Source organism: Fundulus heteroclitus, chromosome 21 (assembly GCF_011125445.2).
Source record: "Fundulus heteroclitus isolate FHET01 chromosome 21, MU-UCD_Fhet_4.1, whole genome shotgun sequence".
In the NCBI taxonomy this organism is placed as follows: domain Eukaryota; kingdom Metazoa; phylum Chordata; class Actinopteri; order Cyprinodontiformes; family Fundulidae; genus Fundulus; species Fundulus heteroclitus.
In genome coordinates this window covers 7,770,820-7,776,414 of record NC_046381.1, presented here as the reverse complement: position 1 = coordinate 7,776,414, position 5,595 = coordinate 7,770,820, and positions in this window count along the sequence as shown.

The following is a 5,595-nucleotide window of genomic DNA, read 5'->3' as shown; positions in this document are numbered from 1 at the left end:
AGTGCGTCAGCAGTCGCCATGATAAGTGCTGTCTGAATAGTGCAGTGAGTAGAGAAGGATGTAGGAAAAGGAGTCTGCACACATAACTCATTTAGCATAGGAACCTTGTGCAGACCCTTACCAGTGCAAAGGAACTATAAGGAATCCCACAATCCTTTGCGTGGCATGACGTACAAGTACAGCTCACATCACGGATACAAATGAAAATGAGAAGAGAGAGCCAGCACTTTGTAGTTCTTTTTCAGAAGGCTGTAGATCCGGATTTGACTAGAATCATCCATGTGCGTTTCCGTCATTTAATGACGTCAGAGTTAAAGGCTGTAACAGTCTGTAGCTCCTTTCCTCTCCACGATACAGTTCTTACTGTTGACCTCATGAAAGGTCAAGGAAAATGAGCTAGGAGCTACAATTAGGACTTTTTGGATGCAGCCTGTGCTAGTCGCACATGTCATCTACAGTAAAATGTGCACAAAAAAAACTGTGAATGGGCAATTTAACGTCATGCCCCCAATTTCCAGAATCAGTCCCCGTTTTGGACAGCCTGTCCTTGAGCTGAAGCTGTCCCCATAATTGTCCCCGATATCAGTGTTTTATAAATGAGAACAAAATGTTGAAGTTTTAGGACCAACAACAGCTCATAATGGCAGCTGGTCACGCTGATGTTAGTACAGACAGAGTAGCAGACAAAGTGACGGGCATGGCGTTACATTTGACCCGTTTCAACCGATCAGAGAAAACCTGAGGAACTTAAAGAGGCAGGACTTGAAACTTCTTGGACAGAAAGTAAACTGAGTTACAAAAAAAACATACAATTTGTCTGTTTTTTTAAAAACCAAAGCCTTTATTGTAAGGCCATCAGTTGATTTCTGCGAGATGTGGCTCGTGTTGTTCTTTCAGTTGGTGAAACATCTCTTTTTCATCATAAATACTGTCCTCCAAATTAGTCTAATTATATAAATTAGACTAGTTTAAAGTTACCTTATTTCAGTAACTCAATTCACTAAGGGCAACACATCATATAGATTAACATTATCACTGACTAATAATGTTTCAAAACCTTTATTTCTATCAAAGCATGATATTTTTCCCCCACCACCAGCTAATAAAAAACACAATATTTAAGATTTGAATATTACATCAGACTGATGATAAAACTACAGATTTCAGGCAGAAATGGGGGCTTAATAAAAAGTTTGTTTGAAAACCAATTTAAAGGTTGTTGTTTTTTTTTTTTCAAAAGGGACTTTTAATCTGACAAACAAGCCTCTTGGAAATGCATATTCTAATTTAATGAATGTGACAATCAAATTTCAATAAGATTTTGTATATAATATACATTTTCTAATAACCGTTTTCTTTAAAGAAATCTTTAGTCATTACTAGCTATTGTAATGTAGCTGTTCCTGTGTTAAAGTGTGTTTAGTTGGTCAGATATGTATATTAAAGGGGTTTTTAAGCCTGCGACTTGAGCTCTTTGGCAACAATAACGCACTTGCAGCTGACTAACTGAGACCGACAGACACTTATATGTCCAGATCTCTACAAAAAAACTCCTCTACAAAAGTATCTACCAGATATATAATAGCATCCCGCATTTTTAATTTGAAGAATAAAATCTAAATTAAAAAAATTGTGCCAAACTATATAAAAAAATGGTACAAAATAGTATGGCTTTTGCCCGGATTTATTTTCAATCTAAAACATGTAGAACTTCTCAATTGCTTGTCGCGTAGACACCAAACCTGCTACAGATGTAACCAAGATGCTGTGATTACAATTTATTTTGTTTGTTTTCTTCTTTGTGGAAAAGAAAGAAGTTTTGTATGTAACCAGCTGTTTTTTTTGATAGGCGGAAATTATTTTTCAGGCATTGAAATCTCATTTACTCAGGCCCAGAATCATTTACTCTGAAATTTTCACATTCATATCACCCTCCAGGACCTTTATGTTAGTTGATAATAAGATTAGCAGTTTAAGCATTGGCCAAGTTGAGAAACGCCTTATAAAGTATACATTTTTTGGAAAATAGACCCCCGGACTTAAGGGGTTAAAGAAGGGACGCAAAGGCTTCTTATCAATAAACCATAAATCTTCAGTGAAAAACATTGTGTTCATGATAAAAGGTTCTGATAACAGCAAGGTATAAAGTTTGTAACACTTTCAGACTTTACGAGAAAAAACTACTACCATTGTTTACACCGTTACTCTGGCTGTGGTTTAAACTGAGGGAAAATAACAGGAAATAATAGAGCACTGTGAGGCCAAGAAGTTCAATCTCTGGACATCTCTGGAACATGTTTTCACCCTCACAGCCTCTACCCTTCCCTTTACCTCCTCTTCCAAGAGCGAGACAGCAAGCCGGGAGATGGATGAGCTGAGCTGTTGCAAGGCTTCCAAAAGCGAGCCGAGTCTGACTGCTGCTCTACCTGAGGAGCAAAAACAAAAGAGCCATCTCTACCTGTAGGACTGTGGGAGTCGAGGCTTTGATCTGGACCAGAAAGAGAGAGTAGTTTGATGAAATATTGATGCTTTTCTTTTTCTTTCGTTCTTCTTCTTTTTTTTTTTTTTTTTTAACTGAGTCCTGTGGGACTCAGCCTGCTCTCTGGATGTTTGCGCTGATCCGCAACACAGCTCCGTGCTTCGGCAGATAAGAACAGATTTCAACAATGCAGCTTGAGGAGTGTTATCTGCGCTAATGGGGCTAATGATTACCCCCCAGACTGGGCCTGCACTGGTCAGGGACCCTTTTTTCCCCCCTCTAGCTGATCAAAAGAAACGGCGTGTTTAATCAGTCAGAATCCATTGCAAAAAACATACAGGAGTGATGTTCTTCTGACATGTCAACAGAATATTCACAGCAAAGCCTGCATGACTTCAGTCCGTATTCTCTGTGAAAAAGAAAAAGGTGTAGCAGCTTTAAATGGGAATCTGGTGCACCTGGTTGCTTTATTATAATGTAAATGTATTACATACATTTTAAATAGTATGTGGCTTCTATTAAAATGTTTAACCCTTCCAGAGTTTATTATGTCTTATTACTCTAAATTTGTGAAAAAACTCATAATTACAGGACTGTCTCAGAAAATTAGAATATTGTGATAAAGTTCTTTATTTTCTGTAATGCAATTAAAAAACATGAAATGTCATACATTCTGGATTCATTACAAATCAACTGAAATATCGCAAGCCTTTTATTGTTTTAATATCGCTGATTATGGCTTACAGCTTAAGAAACCCAAATATCCTATCTCAAAATATTAGAATATCGTGAAAAAGTATACTAGTAGGCTATTCAACTAATCACTTGAATCGTCTAATTAACTCGAAACACTGCAGGGTTTCCTGAGCCTTGAAAAACACTCAGCTTGGTTCAGTAAACTAAATCACAAGTATGGTAGTGGTTAAGAGACGACATAAGATTCTCACAGTAACTGGTGTACTGACCATGGCATTACTGTCCTTGATTGGCCTGCCAATTCCCCTGACCTGAACCCCATAGAGAATTTGTGGGCTATTGTGAAGAAGAAGCTGAAAGACACCAGAGCCAACAATGCAAATGAGCTAAAGGCCGCTATTGAAGCATCCTGGGCATCCATAACACCTCAGCAATGCCACAGGCTGATTGCCTCCATGCCACGCCGCATTGATGCAGTAATCTGTGCAAAAGGATTCCCAACCAAGTACTGAGTGCATTAATGGACATTTTCAAATGTTTGATTTTGTTTTGCTGTTATAATTTTTTTTTTAACTTGGTCTGAGGAAATATTCTAATATTTTGAGATAGGATTTTTGAGTTTTCTTCAGCTGTACGCCATAATTAGCGATATTAAAACAATAAAAGGCTTGTGATATTTCAGTTGATTTGTAATGAATCCAGAATGTATGACATTTCATGTTTTTTAATTGCATTACAGAAAATAAAGAACTTTATCACAATATTCTAATTTTCTGAGACAGTCCTGTAATGTGTCCTTGCAAACGCATTTGTTTCTCTTAAACTTTCCAACATTGTGCCACAACCTTAAGGTTCAATATATTTACCAATGTTATATTTTATGTGACAGACCAGCACAAAATAACCCATAATAATGAAGTGGAAGGAAAATGACAATTTCTTTTGTATAAAAATCTGAAATAAGATTTGCCTTCTCTTAAAAAGTCACCAAATTAGTAAATAAAGTCCTCCCAAGTGTAACATAACCCTGATCCAGATTCTGTGAAGGGCTCAAAGGCGTTGTTAAAGAACATTAGCCAATAAACAGCCTCATGAAGGCCAAGGAGCACAGTAGAAAGGCCTGGGAGAACGTTGTGGAGGGTAGGGAATGTTAAGCAGACTGAATTTATATAGCTTTTTTATTTGTCATACTGACCACTCAAAGTGCTTTAAAATATAGCTACATTCATCCAATCGCTCTCACTAGTCATGTTTCCATTGACCAACAAATTGCGCAAATTGTAAAAATAAATTTGCTTAGTGGATAATGCGTATAATCAGAATTAGCAGTATATCGACAATGTTTTGCGCACATTTGTAGTGGAAACGCAACTACTAACACACACACACACACACACACACACAGTAATACGCAGATCGGCAGGCAACTTGGGCTTAAGTGCTGGAATCACAACTACTTTACCCGCTGAGCCACAGTCACCCATAAGGTCAGAAGACAGAGTTGATGGGAAGAAAAATTGAGCTAAATATGGGAAGAAAACCTGTTTGAGCCGAGGGGCTTGAGGCTAGGGCAGAGATTCGCCTTTTAGCAGATCCATTATCCTAAATATACAGCCAGAGCTACAACAGGATGGTTTTAGATCAAAGCATTTTAATGTGTCACAATGACCCAGTTAAAGTCCAGACCTGAAGCCAAACAAGAATCTGTTGCAGGACCGGAAGATTGTCGTTTGCAGAGGCGTTATAGCCAGTCCGATTTAGCTTGAACCATTTTGCAAATAAAGATGGGCAAACATTTTAGTCTCCAGATGTCCAAAGCTGGCGGAGACACCCACCCTCTAAAATACTTTATATATACATTTAATTTCTTGTTACAATTATGCACAACTTTGTACACTGCAAAAACAGAACTAAAAATAAGTGAAAATTTCTTGAAATGTGTGTATTTGCCCTTGATTTGAGCAGGTAAATAGGATTATCTGCCAATGGAATAAGATTTATGCAATTAAAACAGGAACAACTCATCTCCATCATCTTATTTCAAGTGTATTATATTTAACTATATTATTCTAGGGGTAAAATTACTCATTTCATTGGCAGACAAGATTATTTACCTGCTCAAATCAAGGACAAATACACTAATTTCAAGAAAATGTCACTTATTTTTAGTTCTGTTTTTGCAGTGTATTGGTCTGTCACATTAAAACCCAAATAAAACAGATTGAAGTCTTTGGCTGTAATTAAATAAAATGTGAAAAGAAGTTCCCAATGAATCCTCTCCGTCACTTTATCACTAGCGAACCGGGAAGTTGTTTTAAAAAGAATCCAAGGACTCTTTAGCCGTGATGCTGTTTTGCCTGAGTATTCAAATACTACTGGCTTGTTATAATCCCAGAATTAAACCATGTAAAATGAATTAA